Raw genomic sequence first — 19,379 nt, forward strand, 5'->3', positions numbered from 1 at the left:
AAGCTCCTAAAAGTTCCTTCTCATATGACAACATTTTCACATCCCCCATCATTAAATAGCTCTACAGAGAAGCGCAGTCACCAAGCAGCATACATTATGTATCCCTTGCGTAACGCCTCTTTCCTAATGTAATCAAACCTCAGAAAGGTTAATCCCTACCATCAAAATCCTGTCTTCTTCTAATCCCCTGCGCACCTACCATACCCTCAAATACATAATTAAGTAAGCAGCCACTATTAAACCAAAAGATACAGCCAACATCAATTCTATCCTACAAGACTACACATGTAGTTTCAAATGACGGCACAGCACAGCACTTAAACAGCAAACATGCAAGTAATGGATGAACCTATTTTAATCATATAACTGGACCTATGGCCTCTTGTCCTTCCTTTACCTTCCAGCAAACAAAGGTACCACCACCACCACAAATCCCATTTCAGTATCCTTTCACCACAAATGTATGTGAATGACAGGCCATTATGCTGGGTCTCGCTCTCTCTCTCTGCATCGTTACAGCTAACTCCAGCTTTATTGGATAGGCACATTGGGTCCCATAAATGACTGGTAACTTCAGAAGTACAAAGTATAGAAATATCTCAATGTATTGCATACTTGTAATGTATCAAATATTGTGGTCTCAAATAGTTCAAGCTTAGTGTGCCACTGAAACTACATTCTTTCAGCTTCAAATTAAATCTTTAGATCATGTAAAGCACAAATAAGAATCTGAGATGTATCTCAGAAGTGTGATGCCAGCTATTGAGTAATCAATGATTCCGTACACAAGACATCCGTAGGTATATATTCTGTTAAAAAATGATTTGGTTTCTTCAACATACATATTTAAGGCTCATGATATATATACATATATATATATATATATATATATATATATATATATATATATATATATATATATATATATATATATATAAATATATATATGTATATATATATATATATATATATATATATGTATATATATATATATATATATATATATATATATATATATATATATATATATATATATATATATATGTACACACACACAAAAGGAGAGAGTGAGGATTACTATTGGGGTGTGTCCCTATTCCCAAAATATTATTAACAAACAAAGTGGACAAACCCACTAATAAAGACAACTCAGTTTCACTATTCGAGTGCCAGAAACCCACTAGGTTTGTAAAAAGAACTCTCACCCACCAACCTAGTTGGTGGCATGCTTCATCATAGGGTTCCCAACCTGGTGGCCGAATGCACCCTGTTGTGCTTCAAAGCCTGATTACAGTGGAGCGGGATTGGTGTTGTGTGTGAAGGAAGTGCTAATAAAGTTGTGCAAATTAAAAATGTATCTGGGAGCCCTTACTGATTAATTTTTTATTCCCAGCGGTCCTGGACAAGGTTAAAATAAAAATGAGGAAAACATCAAGATTAATTGGTCTTGGTTACCCAAGTGGTAAACATGTTTCAGGAACTTCAAAGAGAATTTGGAGGCTTTCTTTAGGACTAAGCTACTTAAAAAACAAGTGATATTGTGGCAAAAACACCCCACATGGGATTTTTTTCAGCACGCACGCTGAGGTGTGCTGTACATGCAGTGGTGTCTACGTACTTACGGACCCACTGGAAAAATGTAAAAAAACCTGTAAGAAAAAACGACATACATCAGTAACAATCATTTTACTCCCCTTATGAGTGTCTATAGTGGTCTAGCATACTGTGAGTCAATCAATTCATAGTGCCAACCATGTGGCCGGCATTAGTGCAACGCACACCAGTGTACTGTGCTCTTCAATCATTGTGCATGCTTTGCTGGAAAAGTAGGTTATGCATTGGGGTGCAGTTGTTGCATACTTTGGCAGTTGTAATTCTTTATACTGCCAGGTAACTTAGAAACTGTAGCGGCACTGTAGATGTGCCAATCATGTGTCCCGATGAGGTAGTTTGTGCTAGATAATGTTTTATATCTATTGCATTTCTTTTTAACGGAAAATAGTAACAAGAGGTAAAAAGAACATATATACACTGGCTACGTGTTGTTATAGCTTTAAGCAGTTCCCTTTCCACTTTCACCCCCCAGTGTGTGACAACAGGCGTTCGCCCATTCCAGGAACTGGTTACCAGGTTGGGAAACCTATGATGAAGCATGCCACCAAATAGGTTGATGGGTGAGGGTTCTTTTTACAAACCTAGTGGGTTTCTGCCATTCAAAAAGCGAAACTGAGTCATCTTCATGTTTTATATATCGACAATCCAGTCTAGAAATGTTGGTTCAATAAACAATTTTAGTAATGCTCCGAAATATTTTTGGGGAAGCACTTCAGCAGGGATCCTTTCATTTCAGATATAAAATGTCAATGCCTGCAATTAAAGAGTAAAACAACCCACATAAACAGGTGCATAGATATAGAATGCAGACATAAGTAAGATCCATAGAGTTTAAGCATAGGGTACTGTTAGTCTACAAATAATGGTGTTATTCTGAATTCAAAACGGAAATGGAGCGATGTCAAAGTTGGGCATATTGTATAGATAAAAATAGTAAAGAGTGTAGAGATGTATAAAACTCTTGGTCAACCACTTTACATGTCAGTACATGGCTCAGGTTACTAGCAATTTCTATGCCCAAAAAGCACAGAATTGGTTGGACCATACACCTGTTCTGAAATGCATTCTATATTGAGAGGCTTGGAATGCGAGATCTGAGAACTATGATAGCATGTTAAAAACAATGTAGTGTTAAAGTGTTATTTGTATATTTATATTTGTATATATAAAACTATCATCTGACAAAGTAGTTCCTTTAGGAAAGGACTTTTGAAAAACGTAAATGTCAATAACTATATGTTAGTGGTCAGGCTATCAGATAGAATGCAGTAGCAGTTTGGTAGGAGTGCAAAGACTTGGCTTGTTGTTTCAATAAGAGAAATGTTCCCTCCACGGCCACAATTATTCAAAATATGTATGTATCATATTCCTCATATAAATAGTGACAAATGTACAACAACCATGTTTTTTCAGTTTTTAAAAAAAATATGTATCAGTTATTTTTTTATTCTTTTAAATATTAGCATTGCTCTCAAGAATACATTATAGTGTACATTATTAGAAAATACAAAAACACATTAAATCACAAAATCAATATATCAAGAAGATTTACATAGTTCATACAAAAAAGAGAAAACCAATGTTATAATAACATTACACAAAAGAAGTAAATATGAAACAAGAGAATATATATGTAAAAAAGAAGAACAATTCATGTGTCCCTAGAGGTTCTCACCCAAAAAACAACATACACACTCATACATACACATTCACATACACTACAAATGTAAAAAGGAATCTGGGTACTAGTGAACAGGGAGCCCCCTGCCACTAGAGCGGTCTCAAAATGAAATGTGAGACCCGCACTCTGGTAGTCGACGCGCGTTTCGGCGGCTCTCGGCCACCTTCCTCAGGACCTTTTTCCAGATGAACAGAAACCCAATGAGACCCAAGGGGACACTGTAAGATCTTGGTTTATATTCTAGGCAGTGGTAGCAAGCCAATATACCACAGGAAGGATGACTCTCATTCTAATCAATCCCTCTTTGTCAATTTGGAGATGTCTCTATGAAGATACCGAATTGATGTAAAAATGATGTCACACACGTTTTGGGGCTAAGTCCATATTTTACTAGGATGAACTACAGTTGTATATAAGGATGCGTATTTTCTATAACAGGGAATTCCTTGAGTTTTTCAACGAAAACGTATCAATCAGTTTCCGACCGAAGACCCACAAAGGAGGATTCAAGTGTATGCACTACGTGCAGGGTCAAACGGGAACTCCACGAAAACCGGCGACATCAGTTGGGCATATTGTATAGATAAAAATAGTCAAGAGTGTAGAGATGTATAAAACTCTTGGTCAACCACTTTACATGTCAGTACATGGCTCAGGTTACTAGTTTAAGCATAGGGTACTGTTAGTCTACAAATAATGGTGTTATTCTGAATTAAAAACGGAAATGGAGCGATGTCAAAGTTGGGCATATTGTATAGATAAAAATAGTCAAGAGTGTAGAGATGTATAAAACTCTTGGTCAACCACTTTACATGTCAGTACATGGCTCAGGTTACTAGCAATTTCTATGCCCAAAAAGCACAGAATTGGTTGGACCATACACCTGTTCTGAAATGCATTCTATATTGAGAGGCTTGGAATGCGAGATCTGAGAACTATGATAGCATGTTAAAAACAATGTAGTGTTAAAGTATTATTTGTATATTTATATTTGTATATATAAAACTATCATCTGACAAAGTAGTTCCTTTAGGAAAGGACTTTTGAAAAACGTAAATGTCAATAACTATCGGCCTGATTCATGTAGGTAAATTGCACTCGCAAAGGGCCAGATTCTGAGAATCTGGCCCTTTGCGAGTGCGATTATTGCATTTGGTATTCATGATACCAAATGCAAAAATCGCTATGTAAGAATTCGCATATTTGCGTGGAATGGCATTTAAGGAATCTCTAATAGAGATTCCTCAAATGCTATTCATGACACAAAACAAAATAGCGATTTTGGACTTTTGGGGCCGCTATTTACCGACAGGTCAGACCTGTCGGTAAATAGCAAAAACTCAGAAAAATGCTTTTAAAAGCATTTTTCAAAGTTGCATGTAGCACACACACATGTCCTTTGGACATGTGTGTGCGCAACACCTGTCCAAAAGTGCATTTTAGGGGTGCTACAGGGCGTCCTTTGGACACCCCTGCCACCCTTAAAATCGCTATCTTAGTTGCGAGTAGCAAATTGCTACTCGCAAATCCCCATTCATTCCTATGGGCCTCTTGGCCCATAGGAATGAATGGGGAGTACTCGCAAATAAAGAACATGTAGGAATCGCTATTTAAGTAGCAATTCCTACATGAATGCCGTTTTGCGTGTCCTCAATAGCGAATCGCTATGATTCGCTATTAGGGACACGCAAAACGGCATGTACTTGAATCAGGCTGTATATGTTAGTGGTCAGGCTATCAGATAGAATGCAGTAGCAGTTTGGTAGGAGTGCGAAGACTTGGCTTGTTGTTTCCACACAGTTATGAAGTACATAGATTAGAACTTGGATCGTCCAGGGCAATTTTTTCAGGCCATCTTAGGTGACATAGTCACAATTTGGATCGCTATACTAAATTACATATCTCTACATAGTGAGAGCTGAAACTTTAACATGTAGGACATGTAAAGTTGTTGATAATTTTTTGAGTCCATTGTGAGGCTGCCAATGTACATTAGTGCATGAATAATACAGTGTAGTAATATTTAAGATTACAGATTAAATAAACATCCTAATTAGAGGAAATCATTCTATGATATTTGTTGGAATATGATTTATTAGTAGCAGTAAGTATGTACCTACCACTAGTGATAAGGCCATAATCACGATATAAGGTTCAGTCAAGGTCTCAATAAATTATTCAGTTGCTTAACCCTTGGTAGCTGACTGCAAGCAGGCAGGCTTAACTTAGCAGGCAGGTGTGTAAATCATTTAAAAAAACAAAATACATGAAAGAAGTAAGACACAAAACAAAATATATATCCAACACCAAATTATAAAATTTGGTTATTTGTTTATTTGTTTATTTTTAAAATGACACCAAAACAACAAATATCCAATGTAGGGAACCAGGGATATGATTTTTTTAAAGATTAAAAGTCAAACCAGTGCTAAGAAACAAATAACGCTCAAAGGGTTAAAAAAATGGTTGTGATGGACCGGGACAAAGTCAAGAGTTCTTTACACTTACTTCCAGAAGTGTTTCTTGATGCAGGAAAGTGGTTACCAGCCAAGGCTTTAGATGCTCTGTTTTGCCTCTTGGGGTCTGGGACTAAAACTCCTTCAATGCACCTGACCAGTTATGGAACATTTTACAAAAGTTGCTACAAACTTCTGGAACTTCTTCCTGAATTTCCTCTTGTGGGTTCAAATTGCCCGAAACACCAATCCAATGGATTAGAAGCTCTGAGATGGTCCTTGGGATGTTGGGACTACATGTCCCACAATGCACCTGCTCAACTTCTTAAAAGTCCCCTGGAAGCACTATATGATGGAAACATCTTGGTGGAGATGATGCAGGTAGACTCTGTTGCCCTGTAGCTTTCAGATAATCCACTCCTTAATCCCTGTGAAGCCAGGCAAAGTCCTTAGGGCTGTAGTAAGAGATTGTGCAGCAGCTGCTTTCTTTCAGAATGAAGTCCTTTGGGTGCAAATCAGGATCGACCAGGGTAATCATTCTTCTCCATTGTTTCCGGCAGCAGATCCGAGTTGCTTGGCAACTCTCCCATATTTGTTCAGTTTTCTTGGGCGTCAAGCAGGGGGACACTCCTGACCAATGGGATGCAGGGTTCCACCCAGGTATATGATTACTTCCTCCAAAGTGTGGACTTTCTTGTCCCAAAATGGAGAAGGTCTATCCAGAAGAGTTAGATGTGGCTAACTTAAACCACTGGTGTGGTTATGATTCCCTAACAATCCCCTTCCTGCCCCTCACTAATCTAATTAATGGGGGTCCTGTCTACCTAGGGGTGCAGGATGTGGGGGTGAGGCTGTGTTCTATACAAAATTCATTCCCTCTTTGAAGACTAGTTTGGCACTACCACCCCCTTCCTGCCTTCTTCAGTATGGCCAATCAGAGAATGGCTGCTGGAAGGTTGGATTTTGGACCACAGAAAAGAAAGTTCTAAAACGTATTGTCTGTAATAGTTATAACAAATCTAACAATGACACATTTTTGGGATTTATCAGAACTCTTCATTTAAGTCCTTGAAATATGTTTAAGAATTTCCTCTTGTGGGTTCAAATTGCCCGAAACACCAATCCAATGGATTAGAAGCTCTGAGATGGTCCTTGGGATGTTGGGACTACATGTCCCACAATGCACCTGCTCAACTTCTTAAAAGTCCCCTGGAAGCACTATATGATGGAAACATCTTGGTGGAGATGATGCAGGTAGACTCTGTTGCCCTGTAGCTTTCAGATAATCCACTCCTTAATCCCTGTGAAGCCAGGCAAAGTCCTTAGGGCTGTAGTAAGAGATTGTGCAGCAGCTGCTTTCTTTCAGAATGAAGTCCTTTGGGTGCAAATCAGGATCGACCAGGGTAATCATTCTTCTCCATTGTTTCCGGCAGCAGATCCGAGTTGCTTGGCAACTCTCCCATATTTGTTCAGTTTTCTTGGGCGTCAAGCAGGGGGACACTCCTGACCAATGGGATGCAGGGTTCCACCCAGGTATATGATTACTTCCTCCAAAGTGTGGACTTTCTTGTCCCAAAATGGAGAAGGTCTATCCAGAAGAGTTAGATGTGGCTAACTTAAACCACTGGTGTGGTTATGATTCCCTAACAATCCCCTTCCTGCCCCTCACTAATCTAATTAATGGGGGTCCTGTCTACCTAGGGGTGCAGGATGTGGGGGTGAGGCTGTGTTCTATACAAAATTCATTCCCTCTTTGAAGACTAGTTTGGCACTACCACCCCCTTCCTGCCTTCTTCAGTATGGCCAATCAGAGAATGGCTGCTGGAAGGTTGGATTTTGGACCACAGAAAAGAAAGTTCTAAAACGTATTGTCTGTAATAGTTATAACAAATCTAACAATGACACATTTTTGGGATTTATCAGAACTCTTCATTTAAGTCCTTGAAATATGTTTAAGCACCTTTTTCTCAATAGTTATACTTTATTAAAGTATCCCATGTTAGCATATAGAGCCAATGCATTACAAAGGGGAACACAAAATAGGCTGTTTTTCCCTCACCAGGGCATAGAAAACATGTTTTATAACAATGGGGGCACAAAATGGGGAGACACTGCAAACAGGTCCTGTTTTTTCACAATGTTCTATTGTGGGAGGCCAGTAGTTGAGGTCTAGTTGTCACTAATGTTAGTAACAATGGAAACATTGATTAAAAAAACAACAATACAATCATACAAGCTCTTTGGCTGCAAGCTAACAATGTTTTTAACCAAAATGGCCCTCATTCTAGAAACAAGTGATTGTTATCTCTGACAGTTTCTTTCCTAACTTTCTCAAATACTAGTTCCCATAAGTAGCAATCATTAAGCCCCACAGTGCCACCAATACAAACAAAGGCAGGGGCATCAAAATGTTCCTTAGTGAACATTGAATAGGCAAATCACAGGGAACGATGTATTGTGTAGTCCTAGATCCAGTGGTTATCTGGTTGTGTCCCATTCTTGCCGTTATAGAGGTCCAGGCTCAAGATCCACACCCTGTGGTTAGGGTACAAACTGACAATGGTATAAGGCAGCCCACTTTTATTGTGGATTGTCTAGGCATTGTGGTAGGCATGGTATAAGGCAGTCCTCATTGATCTATCATAAACATCAAAAGCATCATATTGGCCCTCCTTGGCAAATGGTGGCTCTGGCATTAGGTGGAGACTCAAAACATATTAATAAATATAGAAGAAATACTATCAGCTACAAATCATTTTTAAAATTCACTTTAGGGTTAGTTATGGTTCTTCTTTGATGTGTTTGGTGTTCTTTTTAGATGTTAACTTTTGAGATCACAGTTTCAGCAGTGTTACTTTCCAAAGTTGAGATGTTGTTGGGATTGGCCACTACTGGCTCAAGAACATTTACATTCTTCAGTTGACATTTGAAATCCGGATTTTAAGAATATTACATCACAAATGTTTTTAGTTTTTGGCTTAAATTCCAATACTTTTGTCAAACTATTGAAAGATAATGTTGAATGGACCATCATGTTGCTAGAGTGTAGACTTAATCAAAAACACAGGTCTGACAAGACTACTCTGTAATAGTCTATAGGCCATCACACATGATAGTCTCCCCAACATTAGCTGTCTATAGTTTTGAGCTGTAAAATACCTTTGTGGATAGCCCCACAGCGTTTATAAAAAAATTACATAGATGTACACTGCATTTTCATTTCTACTCTTAAATACGACACAAGTAATTGAGTCTTCTTTTAGAGAGAACATTACTGAATGCAAGAACATGGAAGGACACACTGAATGCAGGAACGTGGTGCAGGCAGAGTAATTCTTGTTCAAGAAGTTATTGTGATGTGAGAGATTTATAATGTCACACAATAAAACAAAAATGTGTTGAGCAATAGTTAACAAGCACTGTATCAATGAACATTAATATGAATTTCTCACTAATTCCAGCTTAATATGTCCACATCTTATTACTGGTATTTGTAACATTAGCCAGTACAGTATGTCCCACTGTCTTTAGCATAAATAAACTGTGCACACTTTGCTCTCATATGCATGAATTGATAACTTGCTTTTATTCTGCGATTCATACCACTGTTTTGTACATTCTAGGCACTTTAAATAACAGTTATTACTTTCACCATATTTTATGATACTCACTGAGATTATATTTCAAGCAACATTACCCATCATTGGACATAATTTTGTAAACATTTTACAGAGAGCAGTTGTGTGATCAACATTCCATCTGCTATATTTTTTAACCATTTGGGTTCTGGAACTTTGCTGTGAGTCATACTAATTGAGTCTAACTCACTGTAAGCTTCTGCTAAAAGGGCTTTGAGTGACTGCTCACCACCTATGCCTGCCTTTCAAAATATGGTCTTAAGCTGTGCAGCTGGGGTAAGAGGCTTTGTGCAGGATAAGCAAGCATGACTGCTGTCTAACTCAGTGCAGTATCCAAAAAACAGGTAGCCGGTCACTGATGGGCCTTTTAATACATTAACCGTGACAAGTGATGGCCTTATAATTTAATTGGGCATCCACAAAAGTGCCCATTTCTTTTTAACTATAATGTGAGATTTTTTAGTGCATTACTATGATTCCGTAGTGCTTCTCTATAGGTCTGTAGTTCTTCATTGTATGCATATTGTTGGTGAAAATTGAGCTAAAAAAATATTTTCCGCTTTACATTGAAGAAGGATTGAAGTCTAGTTCCTATTTTTAAAAAGGTCCTGAATGCAAATTTAATACTATATGATAGTATTTTGGCTATACTTGCACTACGAGTTTTGCATCATTTTCCTTTCAACTCTTAATGAGATTCCGGTTTGAACAACCCACCTAAACAAAATAATTACTCTGCTGGTGAAGGACGAAGCAGGTTACTTACAACCACCTGCTAAGCCTTCCCAAGAATGAAGAGTCGGTCAGACAGTAGAGAATACAAATACAAATAGTTAGTTTGTTAGCAATACTCTGCAGAGGAGTCCGTCATGATGTGCACCTGAAGATGTCTGCCGAGGAACTGGCCCCCCAAACAGCCTACAGTGGATAATCACTCCTCTCGTGAAGCCCCCAACCACGCCCACCAGGGAAAACTACTGGCCTTAGCCGAACATGAACAAAGAGGCACAGTAGTATGAGCTAACACCTGCCAGATGGGTACACGTTATCAAGGCCTAAAGGCCACGGTGCTGGATCTCAGCATCTCCTGACGTGGGAGCAGAAACTACCCATTCAGATAAGTATGGCAGGCCAGAATTGCCTATTCATTAGCAAGTCAGAAAACAGCCTCGAGCAGCAGGTAAAATAATAACGAAATGCAGTGTTCCGCTGAGGCAAGCAACATGAGCAATGAGGCCTAACTCGTGCCCAGTCTAAGCAGCCTAATAAGGATTATGAAATGCAAAATGGAGTCACACTTGCTAACTGAAGCTTGCACATCATGGAGATAACTCAGTGAGTTGCATAACGTGAACACAAATGGCGTCTATTTAGCCATGCACTGCTAACCTAAATTAGCATGGGATGAGTGCGATGCAGGGATAGGAATTTCAAACCTAACACTTGCCCGCAGGTAAATCAAAGTCTCCCTCAAACAGAAGACCTATATGGAGGGGTTAGCCTTCACCTTAGAGAAGAAGAGGGCGTGGGAAGGATCTGCAAGCACTAATTAACTCACACTTACTGATAAGCTTCAGCATGCAATTTCTACAGTGACAATAGGGTTACAGCCAGATCTCTGGTACTAGTCACACTATGAGACCCCTTTGAAGGTATGGAGTGAAGAAAGCAGTTAGTCTGTGTCATTCTGGGTGGGGTTATATGCTCTGGAAAGGATGTGATTAACCAAAGCTGATTTGACCATTTTGGAAAATACTAGGATGCTGACTGTGGGATAGATTGGGGTAAAGAGATTGTGTGCTATTTCTGGATTGGGCGAAGCACTCACCACCTCTACTTTTTAACCTCTGCACAGGGAAGATCTCTCAGAACAAACCCCCAGATTCATCAAGAACACATTTTGCTAATCCTTAATAGCGAAAAATACCGAATCGCTATTAAGGAATAGCAAAATGCTATGCATCAAGAAATCACTAAAAAAATTGCGATTTCTAATAATTCCTTAATTGCGACTCGCAAATTGCGAGTTGCATTTAAGGAATATCTCTCCATTCATTCCTATGGGCCTAGAGGCCCATAGGAATGAATGGGAAGACAATCTTAATTAGCTAATCGCAATTAGCGATTCGCAAATTGAGATTGCAATTTCAAGGGTGTCCAAAGGACACCCTGTTGCACCCCTGAAATGACGTGTGCACATATGTTGCGCACACACATGCCCTTAGGGCATGTGTGTGCGCAACATGAAACTTTGAAAAATGCACTTTAGTGCTGTGATATGGCCCCTCGGGAGGCGACCCCGGGGACACCGTCACGTAAACCGCCAGGGCTACCGCCCCTGAGACACTCGCCTTTCCTGGCGGATCAGTCCGCAACAGCGTCCATGACTACGGAAACCCCTCCCCTCTCTGGTTTGCAGGAACCAACCCAGGGAAGCCGAGAACCGGAAGCACAACCGCCTGACCCCGGAAGTCCCGCCTCCCCGCCGCCGGCAACAGACAGAAAACACGGAAGCGGAAGACCAGAAGGCGTCGGAAGATCGTGGCAGGAGATTGCGACTGGAGAGGAGGAAGAGAGCGGAGAAAACGGAGAAGTAGAAGATTGGTGCGAGGACTGGTGGAGTCCCCAGGAGGAAGCTGAAGAGCGGCCGCAACTCACCCGGAGAGTTGTGGCGGAGCGCGTGAGTAACACCTAGCCTCTCTGTTGCACCTTAAGTGCTTGTATATAGTATAGAACGTTTGACTTACCTACTTATCACTGTTTAGGCATGCCCTGCTAGCTCACTGTAATTACGTGTAGAGCACCTATTCTGTATATATCCCTGGAAAACTAACCACCCCCCCCGACACGTCTCACGCGGCTGCCCTAGCCTCTTTATCTCCGCCCTTACCCCTGCCGTCCTAGTAACCCCTTCCCTTCTCCCCTCACGATACCGTTTCAAGCCCCTCACGGCCCGGTGTTGGTAGAGGTTCTACTGTGCCCAGTACGGTGGGACTAACGGCTCCTTTTCTGTTTCCTCTTACTGCCCTCCGGAGAACTCCCCGGCACGGAGCTGACCTCCATCCCAAGACCCGGACCTTCACCCAAGACCCGGATCTTCACCCGAGACCCGGAGCTTCATCTCCAGACCCGGATTCCTCAGAGTCCTTCCTTGCCTTACCGAACACCCACAGCAGAATTATCGTTTCTTTGGTATCTGTCCTCCCTCACACCACTTGGACTACGTTACAAGGACTCTCAGTACATGAAATAAAACCACAGTATTGCACGCTATATCCGGCCTCCTTTTCCAGCCAGCCGACCGCCCACGACCACAAGTGCATTTTTCAAAGTTTTTGCAAATTACCATGAAGTTGTAATTCATGGTAATTTGCGTTGCATTGCATTTAAGGAATCTCAATTTGAGATTCCTTAAATGCAAAGAATCGCAATTTAGCGAATTCTTAATTAGCGATTTTTGCATTTGGGATGATGCATCCCAAATGCAAAAATACCGCTCGCAAAGTGCCAGATTCTCAGAATCTGGCCCTTTGCGAGCGGATTTTTGTTTGATGAATCTGGCTGAAAGATTCACTGCAGAGGAAGGAGAACTGATGAACCAGAGGACTCCAAAACATAAGTCTAGGATCTCTGTTGAACTTTTATCTCGAGGGCCAGTGGCAATGGCATACCCACTCCTTCGGGAAGATAGTAAAGTATGTAATTATTGGGTACACTGAAGGAAAGGGTTTCTTTGGAAATTTGAAAACTGGTGTTGTGGTGGGTACCCCTGGAGTAGACCTCACTGCCCCTTTGCTTGAATATTTGTTCCAGTTCAGAGTGCTGTGGAAAGTAACTTAGGCTTTGGTAAGCGTTTTCTTTTAAATGTTGACACTTCCTCATTCATGAACTCCAGCAGCTATTGTCTTTTTTTAAGTACTATATCTAGTCTTCTGTGCTACGTGCAAGCTGAATTTCTTACAACAGACCTTTTAATTCAGTTCACAATTTAATGCATGAAAAGGTTTTAAAAAATTAACTACGCAAAGTATAAAGATTGAACATATTGAATTCAGTGTTCATTTTATGTTGCATAAAGATATGTGTTTGGTGCTCCTCCAGTATTCTTAAAATGTTTTTTTCAACTTTTTATTATCATCTCTATACAAATAACAATTTGCAAAGCCTATACATTGTCTCTCAGATAACAAAGGCATTGCCAGTGCTTGTTGAATATTGAAAACAATATCGACGTGCATTTATGACATCAAATCACTGCATGCACTGTTTTATGTCATAAAGATGTTCTCTAATTCTTAAGGGTTTTGAATATTAATTGGAATTTCTCCTGAAAATATATTTTGCTGTTGATTTTTGTGGTGACACAGTTCAACAATATTAAAAGACCTGGTAAAGAAGCAATAGCTGACATATTTCATTCAGAGCTAGTTAGGGTCAATTAGGGGTCCAATAAAGCAATCGGTTCCATTCCATCACTGAATAAGACTGAAACTGAGATGATTCAACCCATGGAGTCAGGTCTTTATTATTGTTGGCGACAAGCCAACCCTAATAGAAAGATTGGGACTAGTCGACCCTAAAAGAAAACATAAACATTGAGTATTGTTGTGTATATATTAACTCCACAGTAATTCAGACTACATTAGACAAACTTAATAATTATCAGTTTACACACAAGTATTTCATCCAAAATTAAACACAGTGGGCCATATGTATGAACACATTTTCCCATAGACACAGAATGGGCAAAACCCTTTGATCCATCTGGCCCAGTATCATCTTTGTTAAGGTCTTTATGGATGCTGTACGTCTAGGTACAGGACCATAACTTGGATTGTATGTTTACCTATCACAGACCTTCTGAAATCAATAGAGCTGGGAAACTGATGATCGGCCTTACCCTCAATCAAAAGATTATCAAAGAACAGGGAGTAGAAGGATCCGGGTATTGGTTGAAGCTCAATTTATTGCAATAAATAGGAGGGTGAATGCATCTATCTCCTAGATAACTTTTGCGAATTCATGTCTTTCCCACACAAGCCTTGCCCATTCAAGTCTATGTCTATTCACGTCTTACCCACACAGACTTGTTCATTCAAGTCTTTGTCTATGCCTGTCTTGCCCCAAACAAGCCATGCCCATTCAAGTCTCTGTCTGTTCCTGTTTTGCCCCACAAGCCTTGCCCATTCAATCATTTGTCTATTCATGTCTTGCTCCACACAACCCATGTCCATTCAATTCTTTGCCTTTTCCCGTCTCGCCCCACACAAGCCATGTCCATTTAAGTCTTTCCCTATTCACGTCTTGCCCACACAAGCCTTGCCCATTCAAGTCTTTGCCTATTCACATCTTGTCGACACAAGCCATGCACATTTAAGTCATTGTCTATTCCTGTCTTGGCGACACGAGCCATGCCTGTTCAAGTCTTTGCTTATTCACATCTTGTCGACACAAGCCATGCCCATTCACGTCTTTGTCTATTCCTATTTTGCCCCATAAGCCTTGTCGATTCCATCATTTCTCTATTCACGCCTTGCTCCCCAAAAAGAAATCCTCGGCCAGTTAAACATGAATTGGTGACTACAATTCATTTCAGCAAACCTTTACTCATAAGCAAAAAATCAACAACTCTGCAAGATAAACAAGTGATGTGGAATGACCTGCCGAGCATTTAACAAGATAAATCCATATGTAATATTAGTGTTGTATTGCTTGAATAATTAATTCATTATTCATTTTGAGAATTTTTTTTGGGGGAAAATATGCAATATGAATATGGAAAATTCACCCAAGCTCAGGTAAGTTTACAGCTGACTATTTTTAAGTAAGTCTAGCCATGTTGAATATTTGACTAATATGTGTATCTTACTACAACACTGACATCATTCTCTGAAGTCTCTGGGGCATATTCCCAAGGACTTATCGCCGAGTTAACGGCTCTTTATCACAGCCAAAGTGGTGATGAAAATATCGCCCCATTCACAAGCTGGTGTTAACAGCCCATAACACCAGTTTACCTGTGATAGCAGCCTAAAAACATTGCCACAGACGACCCCCGCAAGTATCGCTAATGAGATGAAGAGTAGGCGTTTCCGTGACAAAAGCTGCGACAACACAATTCCGCAACATTCTCAACGCCCAGCCAGATAGGCAATAAGATCCACAAAAATGTGATAAGGCGCATTAGCAGCGAAATTAACACCTGCTCTGACCTGGTGTAAAGTCCGACGGAAGCCTGCACCACAAAAAGGATCTCTGCCCAGAGCCACACCTGAAGGGCAACAGATGCCATGGAGCAAACAATCATGCAGTGCGGAGCCCCAACAGGGCCACAACACCCACCGCCAACCCCCCGGACCTCCGGTCGGATCAACACTGAGGCAGCGCAGACAAAGACAGCAACCCTCAAAAAATGCACAAACGTCACAGACCCAACACCAGAGAATGTCAGTGCCCACTACATGCTCAAAGGGACAGCCATCCTCCACTACCTGACAACCATTGTCCACAGGCTGACGGTACCAACACAGAGGACAACCAACATCATGGCTCAGACAAAGCTGCTGGCCGTGCTGCACGTGTCGGCATTTGATACCTTCCAATCAACAACCGCCTACATCATAGGAGTCACACAGCCAGCCCAATCCAAGTCCCTCACAACGGTCATGGATGACACTATCAGCTTAGTACCCCACTATCTAAACTTCCCCAACACTGCCCAGGAACAGCCGGACACCAAGGAAGGTGTCTATGCCACAGCTGGCTTGCCGCACGTGTCAGGGGGCAATTGACTGCACACATGTCCTACTTGTGCACCTTGCCGACATTGCACACAATACCCGCAACAGAAAGCGCACATATTCCACCAATGTCCAGGCAATATTGGACCACCGGGGAATCTCCACCAATATCGTCGCCAACCACCCAGGCAGTGTGCATGATGCCTACATCTTCCGACAGTCCATCATCAACCTGCGACACCAGGATGGCACCCACGGAAATGCATTGCTCGTTGGCAAATACCAAATGAACACACCACACACCTCAACTCCACAATCATGTAACTCTCAACACTGGAAATGCACACGTCACAAGCTCACATACAACTTGCCAAACAACATGCACACCCACCAGACACAACAGCACAACTTACTGTGGGAACCTGGGCATCCATGTACATTAGCCCCCAATATATTGGCACCTCAGCCACACAATAGCAGAATGTGGGAAGAGGTGGGGATCAAGCGTGTGCGAAGGGGGCAAGTGACCCATGAATGAGAATGTACACAATACCAAGTATGGCATGGATATGCTGGCCAGACTACAGTATGCAAACCACACACAAATCCTTGTCGACACACACTGCTGGTGTTTGAAGTTTAGTGGACAGTAGACGCAACCATGTCAACTCAGCCAGTGGAGAAGATCGCGGAAATGTAGCTGTTATGTCCCCCCATAAGCGTTAGCGGAGTGGGCTGGCCCGGTGTACACCAGGCCAGCGTAGGGGTGTGGATAAAATGCACGTAACATTGGGCATGGTTCTCGTCTGGAATGCCCAACGTCTCTGCCAGGGCAGCGCCTCTCATCCCGCCATGAGGCCAACGGGGTTGCCTGCTATCCTTTGCACTTGCTGTACCCCGGGCCACTGGCCCCCGAAACTGTCTTGCCTGCCGCTGTGCACCCATGCCTCAATGCCCACCTGCCGATCCAGGTGTGTGTTGAAGAGGGCCCACCACGTGCTGGTGCAGGCTCCAAGCCTGAGGCTCGCAGCCTCAGTAGCCTCCTCAGACCATCACCGCCTCCGCACACAATTGTGGGTCAGTTGATGGTAGTGTTCTGTCACCTCCTTGACGCTGATCTGGTTTTGCTGCGGACTGCACCCCGTCTTCCTCTCCCTCTTCGCCTTGGCTTTCCCCGACCCCGTTGTTCCTTGCTGGTGGTCTGTGGGGCTTGTGGGGTTGGCGTTGGCCTCTGCACTTGGTCAGGGTGCCTCCATGTTGCTACGCACTTTGGATTGTTTTGAGTGTGTTGTTTTTGTTGCTTTTATAGTGCATTTTCCTGCCAGACACCTGGGATTTGCAGGCCTGCAGCTGGTTTAAGCTGCTTTTGCATCGCGATTGGCCACATCACAAGTTTTCTTGCGTTCGTGTTTCGCAATATTGCGGCATCGCGTTGACTTTATCACGGACATTTGACACGTTGTTGGGGCCTATTGCATGGTGCCTCCGTGTTGTGAGTACTTAGTTAACACTGCACCTTTTTCCAGCGATAGACTGCGATGTTGAAAGTTGCTTTAAGTTACTTTTGCAATGGTTATCACACGTTCTTGAGAATATGCTCCTCTGTCTCTCTTGAGAAAAACAGACACCAGACCATTTATACATCACAGAATCAGACATGCGAAACTTTTCAATCCAGTAATCAGTAGAAATCTAGTTAAAGGTCGCAAAATTTATGATTTGCAATGTATGAAATCGTGGAAGGCATGCTTTTCATTATTTTCAATAATGATGATTAATTAACACACATAACTCCTTTTATATTCTCCACAGCTTACCACCAAGAGGAAGCAGGTGGTCACCATGTGGAGAATATAAAAGGAGACTCAGAATGCATTATACTTTTTCACAATATAAGCCCTCTATGCAACGGTGTGGAAAATGCACTTTTTACACTTCATCAAAGGAGAAGGCCGAGGTAAGAAAGAGAGAGTTTACATGCAGCATGTGCTGCTGCTTGAAAAATGCGACAAAGAAATATATGGAAATCACATTTTGAGCAGGCGGGTAACTTTAAAACTAACGCATGATTTACCTCTGTTTTGAGTAGGAGGATCTGCATACACAGGCTAAACCTACCCCAATTCAGGTAACACATTCTATTGCGAGCTTGAACGAGTTCTAAGGGCATTGAATCTGTTACAGGTCAAATATTACAAATCAATCTTTCACGTGTATTTAGATATCTTCTGGATGCACTTCTAATTATGTATTTCGGAAATTTATAATAGGACTTGCAGGAAACTATGTTAAAGTTCTATGTATTGCTAGGTTCCCTATTACCATTGGGTACGTAGATGGTCCAAATGTGTTCACATCAGCAGCAGAGTTCCTTTAGCACAATTTGAGAAAGCCAACGTTCAATCATTGTATAGGTTGTGTGTAATTCAGTCTGTCTAGAGAAGGGGGGAAAATAGATCATGCTCAGTAGTGGAGTGTACAAGTGAGCTAATGGAAGCCACATTTAGGTGTCTACACAAAAGAGAGGGGTGGGGTAATGCAGTAGGCACCCGGCCCGTTGTAAAAGTTTAGCTTCTGTGCTATCTTACATAACAGCAACATTAGAAGACTTCCTATTGTGACTGGTAATGTTGACTTTTTTGATTGTGATATACAGCCCCTTCAAGAAATACCCACAATTTATTGCGCTACAAGTGCTGCTGCTGAATAAAGAGCTTCTCCAACCCATATTATAAACAAACATATTTTTGCATGAAATATAACAAATTCAACTTTAACATGTTTTAACTGAAATGTGTGGTCACGCACAGGTGAAACAATATAAACAACAAAAAACAAATGCTATGCATGGCTAGTGCTCTGTTGTGCAGCTCAGGGTACATATAATTTCTTTTGAAGTATTATTAAACTTACCTACATATCATTTGTGGAGTAAACTTATGTCTGCATTTGCCTCTGCCTACTGTGGGCCTCTCTGCACCACTGGCATCCTCAGCACTGTCTCCCTCAACTGCCCTTTAGTATATGAACAATATATGTGGTGGCTTTGGCACGGATATACTACTGGGGCTTAATTCCTCTTCTCTCAGACGTCTCAGTACTCTCTTGTGATGCTATGTGAGCTGTTAGCAGTCGCTCTAAGGTGTTAGTATTTTTTTCTAATCCCATTACAAACCTCTCCTCTGAAGTGGCACATTTCAATTTTGAGGTTTACAGTCTTTCTAGGCGGATGCATTCCAGTGAATGTTGT

Source organism: Lissotriton helveticus, chromosome 9, assembly GCF_964261635.1.
Source record: "Lissotriton helveticus chromosome 9, aLisHel1.1, whole genome shotgun sequence".
Classification (NCBI taxonomy): Eukaryota; Metazoa; Chordata; class Amphibia; order Caudata; family Salamandridae; genus Lissotriton; species Lissotriton helveticus.